The sequence below is a fragment of the Thamnophis sirtalis genome, unplaced genomic scaffold (genome assembly GCF_051295495.1).
Source record: "Thamnophis sirtalis isolate CommonGarterSnake01/CBP01778 unplaced genomic scaffold, rThaSir2_p1.2 scaffold_8, whole genome shotgun sequence".
NCBI lineage: Eukaryota > Metazoa > Chordata > Lepidosauria > Squamata > Natricidae > Thamnophis > Thamnophis sirtalis.
In genome coordinates this window covers 44,082,149-44,103,984 of record NW_028261388.1, presented here as the reverse complement: position 1 = coordinate 44,103,984, position 21,836 = coordinate 44,082,149, and the positions used below count along the sequence as shown (strand labels likewise).

At 37.8% G+C, this 21,836-nt stretch overlaps 1 protein-coding gene and 1 long non-coding RNA gene across 13 annotated transcripts in view; one reads left to right on the top strand and one right to left on the bottom strand.

Moving 5' to 3' along the window:
• Positions 1–21,836, top strand: part of ROBO2 (roundabout guidance receptor 2) — a 688,225-nt gene that overhangs the window by 435,972 nt on the left and 230,417 nt on the right. The gene's annotated exons all lie outside the window — the stretch shown is intronic.
• The window catches only part of LOC106548270 (uncharacterized), a 75,272-nt gene continuing 67,153 nt past the window's right edge, over positions 13,718–21,836 (bottom strand). Inside the window, exon 3 of the long non-coding RNA XR_015697579.1 lies at positions 13,718–15,150. This is a non-coding gene — a long non-coding RNA (uncharacterized LOC106548270). The remainder of the gene's footprint in view (positions 15,151–21,836) is intronic.

Here is a 21,836-nt window from a genome sequence, read left to right as displayed (position 1 = left end):
AGAATTTTGAAGTTGGCAGCGCTATCGATCAGGGAGGACTTATGCATCATCCACCCCGACAAGGTCATTCTATGATTGAAACTTTCTTTCATTCCTAAAGTAAACTCCTGGTTCCACAGGGTCCAGGAGGTCATTTTGCTAAACTTTTGCCCGAGATCCAGGCATCCAAAGAGAAGTTGGCATACTTTAGATTTCAGAAGGATACTGCATAGATATATAACAGAGTCCCTCTTCATCTCCTTTCAACTGGCATCAATGGGTAGAAAGGTGAGCCCTTCAACCATAGGACGCTGGTTGAGGGCATGTATTGTGATGGCCTACAAACATCAGGCCAGACCAGTCCCAGGCCACATAACAGAGCACTCCACAAGGAGTGCTGCCACCAAGGCTGCCTGGGCAACGCAAGCATCTATTGAAAAGATTTATAGAGCAGCTACCTGGGTGTCCCCTTCGCCATTTGTCAGAAATTACAAATTTGACAAATTCATCTCTGCTGAGTCCTATAAGGGGTTCATTCTAGCCTAGAGACTCTGGACTGACCTGTTTCCTATCCTAGTGACATTTAACTTGGGTATGTTCCATGCTTGGACTCTCCAAACAGCACACAGGAGGAGGAGTGTTGGCTTACCTGAATGGTTGTTCTCTGTGCGCTGCTGGAGAGTCCAACTCTGCCCTGGGGTCTTCTTGGGTCCAGTGTTGAGGAGTACATGGAGTGCATCACAAGTTTACATCTTCAGCAGGACAACGCCATCATTGAAAAATTGGACTCCATACAAAGCAGGAGGCATGGCCAAAGAAGTTACAACTCAGTCCTTGGACAGATAGACAGAAATTAATCCATGCTTGGACTTTCCTGCAGCGCACAGAGAACGACCATTCAGGTAAGCCAATGCTCCTTTTATTTAATTTAAGCTAATACTTATTTTATGCAGAGTTAGGTTTGACTACTTTTATCTGGAGGGAAAGCAACTATATTCTTTTATATAAATTCTCTTCCTTGTCTTTCTCTTCCTTTTTTGTTATAATTATTATTTCTGCAAAACAAAACTAGCTTAGATTTTAGGTATACGTTATATTCAGAAATAACCTTATGTTAAACAGATGTAAACCTGTATTTTATTAGCACTGATTTATGTACTTAATACTATTGTTTCTGAGGTTCCTATTAGTATTATTGCCATTTGGAATCTTTCCTAAAATTACTACCAATAGGGATGCAATGACTTTTCAGTGCATTTACATTATCATTCCCTATAAAACAGCAACAGCAAAAAAATGAAGTCTTTAAATGAGAAGTTTGTATCTTAGCCAGATAAATGAATTTTGTACTTCAAATGATAAAAGTTAATGAACTTAATATGTTGGCTGTATATGGTGCAGTAATGTGCCAATTTGGTCTTCATGAAGATTTAATTTTCCAGACATTTCCATTAAAGTATTAATTATGTCCATTTAGTAAAGTAAAAGGACAATAAACTTTCTTAATAGTTTCCCTATTGCACATTAGTGTTTAGATTATCTTCTGCATGGAAACCCATAATCATGTACATTAATGTTGTGGATGTTTTAGTATAAAATCTGATATAGATACTAATAATTTTATATACTTAAAAAATCATGTAACAATCTTTACTGAAGGTGTGGACAGACATTAAAAAGTTCTAGCCTTGCCTTGGACAAAAAGACAGCCACGTGACCTTGGCACAATCACTTTCTCTCAGGCCTAGAAAGGAGGCAGTGGCAAACTACTTCCAAAAATATCTTGCCAAGAAAACTGCAGGGACTTGTCCACAAAATCTCCAAAAATAGGACATGATTGAACAGAAGAAGAAAAAAATTGGGTTGTCTTGAGATATGGCATAAATGTAAGATTTATTTCAAATTGCGATTTTGTTTTGTTTTTCATGTTGTGCTGTAACCTGTGAAAGAGGTTTGGTACAAATAGAGGAGATAGCTTCCAAATATTAAAGGATATTGGGTTTTAAAGTGAATGTCATGTTTCTGTGTAGAAATTAAGCCTTTTCAATTTACTGGCATTGCAAAATCATATGTTCTTGATTCTTACCTGTAACACATTTACCTAAATGATAAAGATATGTTTATATACAAATGTAGATAAATCAGTTCTATTCCCAATCCAACTGAATATGGGAAGCTAGGAAGTAACTGACATTTATATAGTTGATGTTTCTATTCTTTGTGCTATTCAATGCTTACAAATATAATCAGAACGAACGTCTTGCTCCAAAACTTAGGTAGTTATGGTTTTCACTTTGTATCCCTGAATAATTTTTTAGTTTAGACCAAAGCTGCATGAATGCCTGCCCTCTCTTTATCTTTGTTTAATACAGTTATTTGATATCTTGTATTTATTTCACCTAGAAATACTCGATTGCATAACAGCATACAGCGAAAGCAATCTTGCTGTCAAAAAGGGACAGGAAGTACAATATCAATTAATCTCTGTAGTTGCTGACTCTACATTTTATTCTGGCTGAAAACATGGTATCAGTGACACTGACCTGCGGGTTACTTTGCAGATTGGCAAGAGCAACTGTCCGGCACAGTTTTACTGTCTAACAATATAACTCCTGCATTGCTGTTATTTATTTGCTGTCATTGAAGAGTTATATTCATTTCCTCATTGCAAGCATCCTGCACTAAGCTGTTAGACCATTTTCCTAAATACAATATTTTTTTAGCACGATATTTTTAGTGGAAAATGAATATTGCATTTCAGAGAATAATTGAAAAATGTACGATATTTGAATTCTACACATTTTCAAATATGGTTCTTTGTTGTCTTGTGAACATTTTTAATTTTCTCTTTTAAAAGTATTCTGAATTTGATTGAACTGTTAAAGATATAGACTTCAAACTAAATGAATAGATGGCTAGTCTATTAAAATGACTATGGGACATATCATCTATAGGTAAGAAAAAAAATGCTTTCCAATACATAATTATAAAAAGTGGGAAGAACCAAATTTCCATTTGAAAGATATCCAGCATTAAATGTATGATTATATGAATTTGTGCATATATCCAGTCTCATTTTATGGATTAGATCAGTGATGGCGAACCTTTTTGTCATAATCCTATGTGTGCGACCCCCCATGTGCATGCAACCACCACCACCCCATGCATGCATATGCGACCCCTGCCCTCCCTCTACTTTTGGTGCACAATGATCCCGTTTTTTCAGAGGGTTTCTAGGAGCCTAGGGAGGGCAGAAATGGCCTCCTCCACCCCCTGGAGGCCCTCCAGAGGCTTCCAGCACCTTCCACTCACACCTGCAGGACCTGCCATTCCCTGCCGCCTTCAGAGGCAATGGAGGCAACTGCTACTCTTGGTGGGGCAACAGTGCTCATGCGGTCCTGGCCTTAAGTCTCATGACCTTCCCGCCCAACCAACCACTGCTCACCTGCACTGGGAGGCACCTGGCAGCACCTGTGGTCTCCCTGGTAGCTGGCGGGTGGTTGCGGGTGCAATGCCCCCAATGCTCAGCCTTCCACCGGCGCAGAAAGGGTGTGCGGTGGGGAAACAAGTTCCCTGGGGGGGAAATGAGAGAGAGATCGGGCTGGCGGGGTGGGTGTGCTTCCCTTGTTTGCCTTGGGAGCAGCGCTGGGCTGAGGCGCCCCACCAGCCATTTTGATTCTGAAGGAATCAAGGTGGAGCTTCCCTGAAATCTCTCTCCATGGACTTGAGAAAGCGAAAGAGGGAGGGAGAGTGTGTACTCATTTTCACCTCCCGGATGGCTTTTCTGGCAGAGCTCCCAATGGGGGAGATGGGGTTCCCTCCTCCTCCTGGAGCCCATTATGGAAGAGAAGCCCTGGCAGCCACAATGGGTGAGGAGGAATATGTGCCAGGGTTATCCCCCCCCAACACACACACACAAACACACACACACCTCTTTCCCAGTTGCTTTCTACTGAGGATGAAGTAATTTCAGGGGGAGACAAAGAGGTGTGAATTAAAGAGACAGGCAAGCCAGGGTGGGAGGGACTGTTTCATGCAACTTTTTAGCCCTGCAAATGATGGTGAGAAACTTCACCCTCGCAGGTCAGTTGCACTTGGCCCGGCAATCGGGGGGAGGTGACAAGCCACCCCACCAAGAAAAGCAGTTGCCTCTGTTGCCTCCAAAGGTGTGGTGGGGTGTGGCTGCTGTGGGTGGAAGGTACTGGGCATTGGGGCCGCCATCGCTGCACGGTTTGCAATGGTGCTGGAAAAGCTGCAAGCCTAAAGGCGCCCTCGCTCCTGCGTGCAAGCTAGGATCTCCTCGCCCCCTCGGCTGCCACTTTACCCCTCCTGTGGCTCCTGCCCAGCTCTCTCTCTTCTATCTCCCTTTTGCCTCCCCACACTTGCTTACCCATCCCAGAGAGCTTGGACTACCCTCCGATCCCGCCAGCGTCACTCCTGAGCAAACTCTCTCCGAGCCTGCCGGCTGCTGCAAAGCACAACCCAATATGCAAACTGGAAGTCCGTTCCCGAACTTCCGGTTTGTGTGTTGGGTTGTTTTTTGAAAAATAGCCAAAAATGAAGGCCAAAGTCTTCACACTGGAGCTGACAGGACAACACCTCGCATGACCTACGAAATGGCTCCGTGTGCCACCTGTGGCACACGTGCCATAAGTTCACCATCACGGTATTAGATTATGATGGGAGAAATGTTTGGCTTTTACCTTTTGAGGATGCTGGTTGATTCTTAGAGATTTTGTTTATTATGAATAATAATTTCAATTTTCCAGAAAGATCATTGGTGGCATATCGAGTCTGCGATCATCCTTTTTTACTTTTCATTGATAGACAGCTAAGTGGCAATTAGGGTTATTGAATATTATCTGCATTAGCATATTGCACCAAAATATAACTTGCAAAAAGACAGTAGCCTTTTAAAAAGGATAAGGTCAGTTGTCAATATTAGTCACATATATGATGTAAAAATAACAAAACCTATTCACTAGACTTGCAAACCTAGCATCTCTATTTCATCCTGTTTAGAAAATAGCTGGAACATGGACATTTAAACTTCAAAGAACAATTAATCTGTTTTCAGCATTTCTGGAAAGTTACATCTTCTATATTTATTTCTTATTTATCTGAAGTAAATTGCTTCGGTGCCAGTGTTCTTGAATATTTGTTAAACTGTTTAAAATGTAGCAATGAATCTACCATATTAACTTAAAAATTCAGATCCTTTGCCAATTCTGAGTCATGAGTGGCAGCTCAAATATATAAATATTACAAAATTAGTTTAAAAGATACGCTGCACAACACCTGCCTGATAGAAAAACATGCAACTAATGGAGCCAAGAATAGCATTCCAAGATATTTATAGGTGCATAGTGCTTGACAAAATTCGCATTAATGTTCTTATTATATATATATTTGTGGGATTTTTGTGCTTTAGTTTATAAACTCTTATAGAACATTTGAGCTCTTTTATCCAAAGTTGGAAAAAGGGGATTAAAATGCATCAGTGCTTCCCCTTTCTTCGAGTGGAAAAAGCTCCAAAAAGATATCCCCAGGAAGAGCTTCTAATTCTCATAGAGGTGTTAAGAGTACAGACTGAGTGGGAAGGAGTACTATTAAATCAAGAATGCCAATAGTAGGACAGGCCCTATTATATTACTAAGTACTTTCAAATTTCATGTAACATTCCTATAGGTTGTCCAGGAAAGGGAAGTCAAGTTTTTTAAAGAAATGACAAACCAGGGTCTCCTTAAAATGTCCCAGGAACATTCCCTCATGCAGTGAGGAATCTGGCCTAGGCCTTACTTGAGAGTCGTGACTGGGTCTCACTCAATGAGGTTTGGGACCTGAAGTGCCTATAAACTTACTTCTAGGATTAGAGCCTAAGGGGAGCAAGTGCATTTGAGTGAATGTCAGTCACCCACTATCTAGAGCCATGATGGTGAACTTATGGCATGCGTGCCACAGGTGGCCCCCAGAACTATTTGTTAGGATACGTGATGCGTTGCCTTGTCAGCTCCAACGCGCATGGCCAGCTGACTTCGGCCTTCTTTTGAGGATGTTTTTTGCCCTCTGGAGGGTGAAGCCTCTGAAGCATGAAAAACTGGCCTTGTGGGCAAACCGGAAGTTTGGGAATGAAATTCCGGTTTGATCGAAGGGCCGTTTTTCGCCCTCTGGAGCCTTTAGGAGGCTTCCCTGAAGGTTCTGGAGGGCGAAAAACGCCCCTAAGGCCAAATCGAGCTTCGGTTTGCTCACAAGTCTGGTTTTTCGCATTCTGGAGGCTTCGGGGAAGCTCCTGAAGCCTCTGGAGGGCCTCCAGGGGGTGGACAGGGGAGGCTGTTTTTGCCGTCCCCAGGCTCCTAGAAAGCCTCTGGAGTCTGGGGAGGGCGAAAAAAGCATGCCAAAAGTGGGGGTCATGCTGGTTGTGCATGCATGCATGCCTGGGTCGCGCACATAGCATTATAAGTGTGGCACACCCGTGCACGATCCCCCTGCGCTCCCCCTGCTCTTGGCACATGAGCCAAGAAAGGTTAGCCATCACTGATCTAGAGTGAAAATCAAGTGGTGAGTTCCTCATGAACCAATCCTCCTCCTCACTGGTTTCTGAGAGGGAGGCCATGCCAGGATGGCACAGCCTAGATTTGTATTCCTTTTATATTCTCAATATGGCACATCTAATATATTGCTTTTGAAATCCACACAAACTATGAATTTTATCCTCACATCTAAATCTCAGTCTCTATAATGTTAAAAGTCTTCTATCTTTTAGCAGCTCCCATTCTTTCATCCAAACTAAATAGTAAACAAGCAAAATACAATTTCAAATTAGGTAAACCCCAATCCTCCTCTTATCTTTGTCTCTTGTAACACCAAACGATGGATCCCCCCCCCGTTCCCCCTTGCCATTCTAACTAAAATAGATCTTGGTACTGTTTTAAATAGTATATCAATTGCCAAAAAATGGTACAAGAATGAAACAATTTTTTTTATCAGGTTATTCACTGCTTTCCCCAACAGTGACAATCTTAATTTCTCCCATGTTATCTTATTTTTTTTTTAACTTCATTCAGTGTTGTAACATAATCTAGGCCTTTCTTATTTTCAGCCAATAGCTAAATCATCTGTGTACCTCAAATTATTTATGGTTCTTCCTCCAATATTCATTCCCAATCAGGCAGTTCCACATCTGATTTCTGCATGATCACTTCAGCATACAGATTGAACAAAAGTGATAAAATACATCTCTGTCTAATTCTCTAACTTGATACTGAATCAATCTGTCACCATAGCGTGTTCTCATTGTTGCCTCCTACAGTATACAGTGATCTGATAAGTCTGATCATATGGGTTGGGACACCAATATCATGCAATGCCACCCATAGCTTATTGTGTTCTACACAGTCAAAAGCTTTTCTATAATCAATAAAACACAAACCAAAAGTATATAGATCCTTTTGATAGCCATGGCTCTTTGCATAATCCATCTACTGTTGGCAATGTGATACAATGTGTTGAGTGCCGCGCCCTTTACTAAAGCCAGCTGCACTTTAGGTAACTCTTGACCAATGACATTCTGTAGCCTCTGTGAAATGATATTTAACAGAATCTTGCTTGCATGAGAAATCAGTGCAATTGTGCAATAGTTGGAGAAGTCTCACTATTTACCGTTTACCACTTCACCATTTACTTACTTTATATTCCAAGTGACATTCCTATATAGACCTGGTGAAAAATATTACTACTTTTCCATTTTTTTTAAACGAAAGAATCCCAATTTGGTCTGAAATAAATTTAACCTGAAACATGTAAACAGCATCCATTATTCTTTATTCCATAGCCCATGAAGCAGACACTTTGCTGCAAAGCCAATTCTCCAGCAGCAGTTCAGAACAACAGATAACATCAACAGAAGCTTTCAACTTTAAGGTGACTAAGTGGTAACCAAAGATGGTGTTGTAAGCTCAGGTAACAAAGGAGAACAGACTTATTCATAAGACTGTTTAGGAATTATTTATAGGCATAGTGACAGACTTTAACTATAGTACAATATATAGTATAATAAAGCACTGACCTATTAATATTATTAAAATATATGTTTAAAAAATAAGTTGTAGCCCTGGTGGTGCAGTGGTTAGAATGCAGACAAAGACTGCCCACAAAGTTCAATCTTGACAGGGCTCAAGGTTGACTCAGCCTTGCATCTTTCTGATGTCAATAAAATGTATTCAGTGTGCCCAGGTCTGCACCCATCCATAAGGCTAAGGCCAATAGCAAGGACAGTCTCCTGAATATGACTCACAAAAGGATTGCTTTCCTTGAACAAGTTTTTTAGCTCTACCTCTCTCTTTTCATCTCTAACTCAGAATTACTTTGTTTGGTTATCTGCAAAAGAAGGTTAGATATTAATGAGTATTAAGTATTTAGCTATAAAAGGTTTGTTATCTTACAACTTGCAAGAATAAGTAGGAAGAGCTAGAATAATTTTGTGATACAAAGGCACTTAAACAGAACTCATGGTGTGATTTTGTATTATTCATTCTAATACAAATTACATATGTTTAACCTTTAACATAACTTTTTGTGTGCTTCTTTATCTTATTAAAATAAATTTAAAATATTCCAAGCAGCACTATCATTGCTTACTGTAAGATATATCACTTGTTATCTTAACAGTAAAATATGTAACATTCATGGCTTTTAAAATAGAATACAAAACATTTTTTTACTACTTATAACTTATTTTTGTTTTTTTATCCCCAAAATAGGGACTATTTCCTAAAAATAGAAAAGTTTGGAATTTGCTCTGCAAATATTTTGAATTTCTGCAAACTCTGTTAGAGTCCAGGATAATCTTAAATGCATCCATTTTACATACCAAAATATTTTGCATTTAGTCTATTTCTCAATATTTTATCAAAATAAACTTTTATTGCTTTCATTTTTAATAACCATTATTTTTCATCTTATTTAAAATTCCATCCAGTGGAGATTATATTGTTCAGTTAGAACTTCTGGAATGTAAGAAATATAAACATGCTTAATAATAAGCAAGGTGGAACAAAACAATGCTCTAAGAGATATATAGCTAATGTAATCAACCCCCAACCACCTGGAAATGTCTATGCATAATTGCTGTCAGTACTATCCAGAAGTCTCCAAACCTGTGCAGCATAACTTAGATCCAAAGTTCAACACTTAGTACCATTTGATATATTTGCATTAGAACATAAGACTGATGTTATTTTACTGCCATATGTTTGGGCAGTGGAGAGGACAAAAGAAAAATGTGCTTTAGGCTCTTTTCCATTCTCAGTAATAAAAATCATTCAACAAAGGAAAAAAAGGCACTTAAGAATTTTTTTAGATGTTAATTAGAATAGTTGTATATGTTCTTGAATAAATCCATTTCATATGCATGTTTTCTAACATTTTCACACATACATAAGTATGTTCAAGAGGCTATAGTTGCTTTTTGTTGTATTCTTACTGGTATTTCAAGGTATTAATAGCAATAGCAATAGCAGTTAGACTTATATACTGCTTCAGAGGGCTTTCAGCCCTCTCTAAGCAGTTTACAGAGTCAGCATATTGCCCCCAACAATCCGGGTCCTCATTTTACCCACCTCGGAAGGATGGAAGGCTGAGTCAACCCTGAGCCAGTGAGATTTGAACAGCCGAACTGCCGAACTAGCAGTCAGCTGAAGTAGCCTGCAGTACTACACTCTAACTACTGCGCCACCTCGGCTGAAGACAGCTGACCGTGAAATACTTTACTACAGGTAGTCATTGATTTATAACTATATTTTAGTGACCATTCATGCTACAATGGCATTGAAAAAAGTTACTTATGACTATTTTTCACACTTATGACACTTGCAGTGCACTCAAAGTCATGTGATCCATATTTTAACTTTTGGCAACTGGTATAAATTTATAATAGTTGTAGTGTCCAGGGATCATATGATCACCTTTTGTGACCTTCTGACAATCAAAATCAATGGAGAAGCCAGATTCACTTAATGACTATGGCAAGAAAGGTGGAAAAAGGGGCAAAAGTTACTTAACAATTGTTTTGCTTACAAAACAGAAATGTTGGGCTCAACTATTGTTTTAAGACAAGGATTATGCATATATTTTTTTATTCCAGTGTTCATTATAAACAGAATTGGACAATATTGCCAATATCCTCTTTAAATCATTTTAAAATACAAAATTCAATTTCCATGTTTTCATTTCATTCATACTAGAAAGAAATGGCAGCTGAAAAAAAATAAAATATCAAAAATCATGCTTCAATTTATTATAAACAACTTTTTATTTATCAAAATAATATGTATTTGAGAAAATCATTTAGGATTAATAGTTTCTGTGAACATAATTGTATCGGGGCTAAGTATAATTGTATGTGGTGGTACATATTTTATATCTTCAAGACTTTGAATAATATATAGAATATCTGAATTTTATAAAAGTGTTTATTTTTAGTCAGATTGTTCAGTCTGAAGCTCATAAATAGTCTCTATATGAAACATCAGTAGAAAAACAATAAAGTAGCCTTCCGTCATTTGTTGTCAACAGTTTTTCTAAAAGAAGATTTAAACAAGGTATACCGTATTTTTTGAAGTATAAGACACACCCTTTTCCCTCAAAAAAGAAGGTGAAAATCTGGGTAAGTCTTATACGCTGAATACATAATTTTTTGCCTCCCGAAACCCCACCCCCTTCACCAAAATGGCTGGGCAGAGCCTATAGAAGGCTTTCAGAGAGCTCCCGGGGGAGGGCAGAAATGAGTGAAAAATGGGTCATTTTTCTCTATAAGCCTCCTAAAGGTTATGCATGCGATTTTTTGACAAAAAACTGGGCCCGTTTTCACGAAAAGGGGCATTTTTGCTCGTTTTTTTGGGGGGCACCCCCCAGGAGCACTCTGCAAGCCCCCTAAAGGCTATTCATGCCTTTTGGGGGGGGGAAACGGGCCCGTTTTCACAAAAAACAGGCCATTTTGGGGAGGTTTGCAGAGTACAAAAACTTTTTAAAAAAAATTAGCCTCTTCAAAACTTTGGTGTGTCTCATGCTCCAGTGTGTCTTACACTCCAAAAAATACAGTAGGTCTGTGATGTCAAACTTATGGCACGTGTGCCTGAAGTGGCAGACAGAGTCATGTACCTGGCACGTGTGACATTGGCTATTCCTCTTCTGGATTTCTGGCGCACATGCGCACATGACAGTCAGCTTGCATTTGTGCGTGGAGCAGTGCTGGAAACTGGAAGAGCTGGTCTTCTGTTCTCCGGTGTGAGAATGCACGTTGGCCAGCTGATTGGCAGTTGCGCATGCACGGCATTAACAGGAAGTACATTTCCAGAGAACTGAAATACTCCTCTTCCTGGTCATGGCCCAGAAAATGAAAAGAGCTCCCTTTTCAGCACTCGGTGCCTCCTGCGCATGCACACTTGTTCCCTTTTTGGCACTTGGTGCTGAAAAGGTTTGCCATCACTCATATAGATAATCCTGGGGAAGGAAACTAGATTTTTTTAAGTTTCATACTGATCAAAGCATTCTTCTAGTTTGCCAAATTTGCCAAATGTTCCTCAAAGTCTTGAAGCATTTAAGAGAAATAAGAAGATCCAGTTAGATCTAAAATTAATCTTAAACAAAGTTCCTTTAGGCCAAATATTATGGTAGTTCAGTGATATCTCAGCAACTTATAAATTTGTTATTTGTAGTATTGTAATATACAATTGCTGATTTCTGGAAGATAAAATAGAGAACAGTAAATTCAAATAACTCTCAGCTTCACACCCAAGTTCATATAAATGGGTGCTTTTTATGCTTGTGAAGCATAGCCTTTATAAAACTAAAATGAGGACTACAATCTCAAACAACCACAATCCCAGTAATCCCTATTGTTATTGTTAAGCAAATTTTACTGGTCATTAACTGCAGACCCACCTCAAGCCAATCCATTCGTATTGGTTCCTCTCAGTTCCACATCTCAGTAATTTAAGGGATTGCTTCTAACTTCCCCCCATCTCTACCATTTCGGCCATCTTGTATGTCTTGCATGGCTACGGTGCTCCTTACCAATGCAGCAGTCCCAGCCCAGTCTCAGTTACCCTTTTTATTGCACACCCCGAGTTCCTCACTATCATGTTCCACTGCCCCAGCAGTGGAACTTTTGATGTTGGCTTGTTGCTCCCGCTGTTGATATGGTTATTGTGCTAGCTGAGCTGTGTGGGACTGTTTTTCCAGTGTTGCATTTTCCAGTCACCAGGTTTTTTATTTTCCATTCATTATGACAGTTTGATGAACTTTAAAGTGGGATTATTTAACTGTTCCTTCTGTTATTTACTAGTAATGGATTTAAAGTTCAGCTGGTAAATGAAGAACAAATGGAACTGTTCCTGCATAGAAAAGAAAACTTTAATCTTAACTCTTAATTCTCTCTCTTTTTTTATTCCAGGAGATCTGTAGACAAGTGTAAGATTCGGGGGGGGGGGGACACTATACTAGAATAATGTTACATTCTCTAGTACAAGAATTGTATCAGTAAAAGTCTATTTGACTGAATAGTATTTATAGAAAAACAAAGTATCTAGACCTATTCTGTATCATAATGTGCTGGAAAGAGATGTGTCATGTTTGGAAAGAATGAAAAAACCTCACTTAGATTGTATCCATTATGGTTGTTTTAAGTATCCTAAAATTAGGATGTAGCTGACAAGCATTGTCAATGCATAGAGATACATAGATCAATACTATATAAATAATTTAAATGCATTCATTTTCACTTAATAGGAACTTAGGTGGCAATGCTAGGAAGGCTAAACGTTTAGGGAAAATTTTGATCAATAATCTAACCCCAGATTTTTTGTGATCACTACTTCCAACAACAAAATTGGTTCTTCTGGTATGTATGTATGTATGAATGTATGTATAAACAAATAAACAAACAAACAAGCAAGCAAACTAACTAACTAACTAACTAACTAACTAACTAACTAACTAACTAACTAACTAACTTTTCCTGCCCCTTCTCTATTCCATTATTTTTTAAACAATTAAATAATTTCCAGCAATGTGGTTCCCCCCCCAGTAGAATTCTGAGGATCTTTTTTTCTGATTGTCAACATGGATATGATTTTACTCTTACATATTTCATACACTTTTTGCTCTAAAAGCTAGATGTAAGCCAGCTGATTCCCAATGATCTGTTTTTAGATTAGATAGTCGAATTTCTTGAATTAACTCTGTCAATTCAGCCATGCTCTGGCCAGAGCTGTTCACTTTTTGTGTTTCTTCTTTGCAAGAGCAATCATTTCTGCTAGAATAATCAACATAAATCAGATTGATTTATGACAGCTCATTTCTCCTATGATGTTGGCATAAACAATGTTTATCTAACTGGTAATTTGCCATATTACATGGAAAGATTTGCATCAGACAGTGATGGAAAGTATGCCCCAAGAACATCCATAATATAATCCCAAAATGAATTATATATTCATTAGTAAAATAGTTTGTAGCAAGTCTGCACATAAAAGACTTCTATGAAACTAAAAGTTCAGCTTCAAAGACTTCTCAGGATATGTAGCTTAAAATTAGAGGATTCTATGAGTTCAAACTATGACTGCTTTTCATATTATCACTTCAGAGATTACTTATTTTGTTTGAAGCAGTAGAGCTTAAATTTAAGCCATTATGAATGGCCAGTCAAATACATTGCTGTTCTACTTAGTGCCTGTTTCACGACTCTTTTCCCTATAGTCTATGGACAATCCTGTATGAAGGTTGAGGATGCAACAAACTTTTTATATTTTTAAGATTTGTTACTATCTCTCTTTGTGATTTGTCTGCTAATATTACAAACTGTAGTAGATACCCACCAAAATATAAGCATGAAAAAGTCAGGGAAAGAATAAGAAGAGCCATCTTTGGCAGTTGTAAAACATAATGAGGATAGTTTTTTTTTTCCCTGAGTGAGTCTTGCAGTTGAAGTAGACTGAGTTAATGAGATGGAGTTTCTTCACCTGGAGCCGATCTGTAATTAGATAAGAAATAGTGACAGCAGGAGCAGTGAGTAAGTGGCTGCCCTCCAATGACAACTATCGACTGAACAATAGGCTGTGCATGAAATGGTGATGTAGTCAATAAAAGCATCAGGCCTGGTTTGATAAAACCCTGCTGATTACTGCCTAATTGGCTGTTTGGAAAAGGAGCCACAAACGGTTCTCCCCTCTGCTTAGAGTTGATGAGAGCTGCTGCTTATACTTGATCTCATGTTTACTAGCACATTTTCTCTGATAAGAATAATGTATAGAACCTGATGATGCCAAGAAAAGGAAACAAACTGTTACATTTCCTTTCTTTCTTTTTAATTAGGAAATGATAGCACCAATAAGCATTTTAGTAAGGGACACTAATTTGGGAGATTACATGTGTAGACATCACAGAGATTAAATACAGATTTAAATAAGCAGAAAAGAACATGGTCTGGACTGACATTGCTAGGGATTGTTGGAGATTTATTTAGATTTATTTTAGATAGGCCACATCAAAGAAGTTATATGTTTATTATTTAGGTAAAAGAAAATGGTTTGATGAATTATTCTATATACAACCTAAACTGTTTTTTTAAGAGTGAAAACCTACAATTGTTTGTTTGTTTGTTTATGCCTGCCAGCTTGCCTGCCTGGGCACCCATTTTTTAACCAACTCTAGGGTAGCTTCCAATGAAAAATTAAAATATAGATTTGTTGTTGTTGTTAGTTGCAAAGTTGTGTCTGACCCATCACAATCCCATGGACAACATTCCTCCAAGCCTTCTTGTCCTCTACCATCCCTGGAGTCCATTTAAGCTCACACCTACTGCTTTAGTGACTCCATCCAGCCACTTCATTCTCTGTCATCCCCTTCTTCTTTTGCCCTCAATCTTTCCCAGCATTAGGCTCTTCTCCAGTGAGTCCTTCCTTCTCATTTGGTGGCCAAAATATTTGAGTTTTATCTTCAGGATCTGGCCTTCTAAAGAGCAGTCAGGGTTGATCTCGTCTAGGACTGACTGGTTTGATCGACTTGCAGTCCAAGGGACTCTCAGGAGTCTTGTCCAGCAGCATAGTTCAAAAGCCTCAATTCTTTGGCGCTCAGCCTTCCTTATGGTCCAACTTCAACAGCCATACATTGCAACTGGGAAAAATATAGATAAAACCATATTAAATGATAAAACAACCTGTTAAAATATTAAACCAACATAAACTTGGCACCCAATCAGTTTTAATGTGTGATTATCTAGCCTTGTCCCAACACTTAGAAGAAAAGCCAGGTCTTCAAAGCTTTAAGGATGGCTAAAAGGGTGGAGGCCTGACAAACTTCAGGGGGCAAGATATTTCATAGAGTAGGGGCTGCCATGGAAAAGGCAGACTTCCTAGCTGCCATCAGATTAAAATATTAAGGGGAAGAGTGTAGGAGCATGCCCACCTTATCTATTCTGCAAACATTTTAGAATTATTCACAAACGTAGATGGCACTGAAATAACTAAAGACAAAGAAGAAATGTGCCTGACAATTGTATCACTAACCAAATTGAAAAAAACAAATCTACCTAACTCGGGGGTAGTCAACCTTTTTATACCTACCATCCACTTTTGTATCTCTGTTAGTAGTAAAATTTCCTAACTGCCCACCAGTTCCACAGTAATGGTGATTTATAAAGTAGGGAAGTCAATTACATTTTAAAAAAGAAAGTGCTTCAGTATCGGACAAAACCCCTACCGCCCACTATGAATGCTGGAATGCCCACAAGTGGGCGGTAGGGACCAGGTTGACTACCACTGACCTAACTTATTTAAAAGAACAAAAAGCTATAAAGCACACAGAAAGAAATACAAAATGACAAAACAATCACAATCTTTCTGGCCAGCAATGAGCAAATTATAGTTACTATACTCTAGAGAGGGACAGATTAAAATAGACATAAAAAACAGAAGAAATGCTGTGTGATTGCCAGACCTATAACCCAATAAACACTAATCCAATATATAAATTAGACAGCCAGATCAAGAAAGCACTTAGTACTTTTACCAAAAAAAGGGACAGATCATAAATCAAGACTAAAAATCAACTGACTTCTCAATGTTTTTGGGGTAGCCAAAAAATACAAAAACCTGACATCTGTTCCAACCCCATCATATCAGATTTTAAGCTGACAGGCCCATCCTCGCTGTATGGAAAGAAGGCAATTGTATAGGGAAATATAGTGTTTGTTTGTTTGAATGTTTATTAACATTTGTAGGCCGCCCTTTTCCCTGAGGGGACTCAGGGCGGCTCACATAAAAATCAGGAAGGGGGAATACAAACAATGACGTAGACACATATAGTAAAAAAATAATAAGCAACATTCATTCATCATTCGGGAGGGGCGGCTATCTTTGTCCCCAGGCCTGACGGGCTAGCCAGTTCTTAAGGGCTGTGCGGAAGGCCTGGACGGTGGTGAGGGTACGAATCTCCAAGGGGAGCTCGTTCCAAAGGGTCGGGGCTACTACTGAGAAGGCCCTCCTCCTTGTAGTTGCCAGCCGGCACTGGCTGGCCGATGGAATTCGGAGGAGGCCCAATCTATGAGATCTAATTGGTCGCAGGGAGGTAATTGGCAGAAGGCGGTCTCTCAAGTACGCAGATCCACTACCATGCAGGGCTGCCATGCTCACTAATATGAAAGAGGATAAAGGAGAGAGGAGAATAAGAGAACAAGGGAGTAGGAAAAAGACATGGACTGGAAAAGACTGCTAATAATAATGGCAGGTGGGTGAGAATGAGGAAGAATAAGTTTGAATGAATGAATGAATGAATGAGCACTTAGGGAAAAATCATCTGGTAGGATACATATTTGAGGTACAATGTTGAACAACAGAAGAAAGGGATTTAGATGTGCTCATAGAAGATGACTGCAAAATGAGTAAATAGTGTGGCCAAGCAGCTGTGAAGGCAAACAAAATTCTGGGATGCCTCAGAAAAAGGAGGTTCTAAACCCACTAGATAGGGCTTTAGTCAGACCCGATTTAAAATATTGTGTCCAATTCCGGAGACCGTATTTTAAAAATATTTGAGTCAATCCAGACAGGCAACAAAAATGGTGCAAGGTCTGAGGAACAAAAATCAAGAGATTACTACGTCTTTTTCTCCCATCAGTTTTCTATCTTTTTATGTTTCTAAGCTGGTTGCTGTTGTTTGCATTCTAATGTTTATTAGGAACATAGTGATAAATAGGAAAGAATGAATGATGAAAATGATATATGAACTGAAAATGATATTTTAATATTTAGAGTACCATGGAAAACATGAAACAAGGAGTGAATCAAATTCTTTATACTTCATAAAGTACTAAGGTTATAAAGAAGTAGCTTCTGTATTTAAGGACATGGATTTTATTGACACTTTCCACCAAATATACAGTACTCACAATATCTAAATTTCATAAATTTCTTTTTTTTCTAGCTGTGACTAATGCAAAAAGGGATTAGGCATAGATCTGTATGCCCTCTTGTATTGAACTGTGAAATCTCAGAAGCCTGTTGAAGAGATCTAATCTTCAGCCAAACAACCTGATCTATTTCCTAAGGATAGGATTAGTAGCATGTAGGCAAAGCAATTATATTTGCAAACACACTTCTGACATTTCCTTAGGCGATAAGTCTGAATGTAGTTTCCTTCTATAATGGAAAAGTATATGACAAGTTTGTGACAAGAATTTTGACACTTGCCCTTTTAAGTAAAACAACCCACATGCAATTGCATCACTTGCATGGTTTGACATGAAAAAGAAAGGTATCTTGCAATGAGAATGTACACCAAAGTTAAACATGTAGGCAGGGATAGCTTGATAGATGAAAACTGTCAAAATGCCAGAAAAAAATGTGTGTGTGTGTACACTCTGTGTCTGTGTATGTATATATGTGTATGTATGTATATGTGTACATATATATGCACACATACACACACAGTACACATACACACATACAGAGAGAAAGATTCTAAACAGCTCAAAATTTTATTTAACATCTTAACATTATGAAGATATGAAAATAATGATAAAACTTTATGAAAATATGAACATAATGAAAATATTTGTAAATACTACACTGTAGCTTTTTAGAAATCACATTTACAGTATAGTCTGATGCTATTATTTTACCCATTTCTATTTACCCATAAACCAAACTTTCATTGTTTATTAAAAAAAACACATTTTGCCTCCATGAAATTCGGAACATAAGAAGTAGAGAAATTGAATAAGAAGACCAAATTTATCCAAAATTTCCAACTATCATTGGTTGCTACTGTTTAAAAATAATTCATAAAACATTTTTAAAATTAAAATCAAAATACTTTCAATGTTGTTTTTCTTTTAAAAAAATCCTGCCTAAACAGTTAATAGAAGAGAAAGCTCCATTTTATTAAGAAGACTGATGAGTGGTCTCCTGGTAGTACTTGGTAATTATGGTCATAATATAGCTTTGGAAGAGTTTTGCTTCATAAAAATTGCAATTTCATATAATTCCAATTGAATCAACATATATTTTCATGACAAAACATAGAAGAGTTATTGTGGCAGCAAGATCCCGGTTGGCTAAAAGAAGGAGAGAATGAGCTAAATATTTAGCAAACTGATTCATAGGAGTTTTGGGGTAGTATGAAAATGGTACTATGAAAGGAAAGAGGGAAGGTAAGGTAAGGTATGTATCTTAAGGGGAAAATGCTGAATTTTCATTATGCAGATTTCTAATTAAGTAGACTGAATGAAAAAAGCATACTCTTAACACATTTCAGAGCAAGAAGGGTTGCTGTCTGAATTGTTACTGTATTTAGGGAAGGCTCCCTGCTGGGCTTCAAGTTTTAAGTTAAGGTTTTGCCTATTAATAGTCTGTTATCAGAGAGCTCCACAGGAGCTGTGAGCACAACACAAAGACAAACCTATTCTAGCTTTCCTATAGTTGATGAGTTGTCTCTTTTTAAAAACAAAATCTTATGACAAATGGATTCCAGCTATTACGTTTCAGATGTTCGGTTCTGAATATCTATCACATTTGAATGTAATACGCTCTGGGTTAATGGCAGCTTGTTATAGCATGACTCAAAACAACATTGGTGTTTAAAAAATAAGAAATTAAGATCTGTATTTCTCTATCTATCTGTCTGTCTATCTGTCTCTCTGTCTCTCTCTCTCTGTCTCTGTCTCTTTCTCTCTGTGTTTGTGTGTATGTCTGTAAGCTTCATGTATCAGAGCATTCCACAGGGAAATCACTTTTTCCATGTATTCAGCTCAATGTTTGTGTTTAATTATGCTCTCTAAATATTTAAGTATATTAATACTAAATTTGCATTTGATTATATCATATAATATTGTAACAATCATAAATATTTTTTTACAAAAATGACACCAATCCAGCGACAAATGTTGAATGAAAAGATAGTTGATAATACCCAAGGTAAATAACAGTAGAAATATGAGAGTATATCCTGTATAACAACTTTAGATGTTTTACCATACATTCAAACTGAAATAAAGAGCCCCAGTAAAATATATGTAGTTATTTTGATTTGCAGTTTTTCAGGCTAATTATATATGGCATATTACTTGAAATGGCAGTTTTGCTGTTTTGTATTTAAAAATTCATCCTGCTTTTAGGTTGTCAATCTAAAATCAAAACAGGTGTTGTACAATCTCAGTGATTTCCATTGGACATATGCTTTGCAAACAGATGAAAACAATACTGCTAAGTAAAAAGCTATGTTTTAAATCCGTACTGGGCATGGCTGCTTTGAAAAGATTGAATGAAGTAAAGTGAAAAATGATGTGATTTGTACAACTGAGTGCTTCACTTAGAACAAAACTGTGATTTCTGGTTTCCTCAACCAGAAATATCTTAAGGATAATAGCTTTGAGTGCAAAGCACACAAAATCTAACCTACTCCCCCTCCCCTTTCAGCTTTTATGTCTTGGTTCATTTTCTGGAAACCTTTTTCTCTCTCTCATGAAATATAATAATTTCTGTTGAGGCAATCAGTTTGCAACATAGCAATATTTTGTGCCACTCTTTAGATCTACATGCATATACAAATCACTCACTGTGGAGTATATAGAGATATATGAAAGAGAAATGACTGTTGTTTTTGAAAATATTGGAACCATTTGATCAACTCATATATTCCAGGGGAAAAAAATACAAAAGATAAATTGCAGTTTCTGCATTTCTCAAGCATTTCCACATACTTGTCAAGTTTATGTGAAGCCATTTTGCTTTGGGATTATATGAAATATAAATCTTTAACTCATATGTTCCTCTCTTTTCAGGATATATAATTTTTATAGGGCAATTCTATCAGGAAATATTGGCACTCTTTCATAAGTTGTTACGAGCTCTCAGAGTTGTGTCCTGAGATAGATGGCCATACATTTTTTTAAATAAGTAAAATCAATAAAATAATATTGGAGGGTTGGGACTTGCATTTACAGATTGCTGTTTCAGGAAGAAGGAAAAATATTATCATTCTGTTATCATCTCTAGACATTTACAGCCTTCAACATTTTAAAGTTTATTCTGGTTTTAATTATTTCTTATAAACCACATAGTTATTAGACAACCATCATTGCATAAAGACCATATTATAATTATCTTAGGTATCACAGATATGAATTTTATCCCAAATGATTGATTCTATGATAAATAGTTACATGCTGTCATAACTTTCCACTATATTCCTCTCAAACTGCACGTATGTTCCTGTAGATTTATAACAATTTTTTCAGCGGCCCTTAGCAGTTGCAGTGGTGCTGAACCAAGGGACTTACCACTCTTAACACTATTTTACAGTTGTTGCAAAGCTCTCATGGTCAAGTTCTTGAAATCAATTCAGACTTGGGACCGGTTGTTAAATGCCTCAGAATCATGTGCAACAAGGAAGCAGGCAAGAAGATTGCAAGTCACTGCAGTCTGTTGGGAGGATTTCCTCTAGCCTGTGAGGACTGGCTGAAAAAATATCTATGCCAAAATCCAAGCAGGATTTTCAGCAATTGAGAGTTTTCAACTTCAGAGCAGAGAGGCAAGTCTCTCCATGCTAAAATCTAAGTAGGATTTTCAGCCAAGAGGATTTGTGGTCCCAAAGTGGAATGGTTTTCAGAAGTCTCTTGTCTCTTGGACTGAAAATCCAAGCAGTTCTGAGACCCTTGCATACCTTCCTCAACATTCCCATGCACCTCCATCCCTCCTCTACCTAGCAGCACTAGGGCTTGCAACTTCCTGATGTTTTCCCCGCTAACTTGATTGTGGGAAGTCAGCAGGAAGTTGCCTCAGCTAATGAATAGGATTGTCTGCCTTGCCATCACTTTTGCATTAAAGTTGCCCAGAATGTAAACAGTGTCTTTTTTGGACACTTGTTTCAGAGTTTCTTGTACCATGGCATAAAAGCCCTCTATATTAAGCTCTGTTGCAGCAGCATACACTTGGATAACTGTGATGATGAGGGGTTTGGCATAAATTCTGATGATCATAATTCAGTTGTTGATAGTTGAGAAGCTTTCTATTGCTCTAGCAAGTTTCCTGCTTACAATAAATGCCACTCCATTTGTCTTCCTGATATCATGTCCTGTATAATCAACAGTGAAATTCTCAGACTGGAAAAAGCAATTGTCCAACCAGTGTAGTTTACTGACATCAAGGAGATCAATTTCTATCCTAATCGACTCTTATTTGACAATATCTAATTTAACCTGACTGATTCCTCTTGACATTCCATGTGGCTATCTGATCTATCTCTGTACAATACAGACATTTGCTTATACCAGTAGCTGTCTCAGCAACTGGATTTCCTGTTGTCCT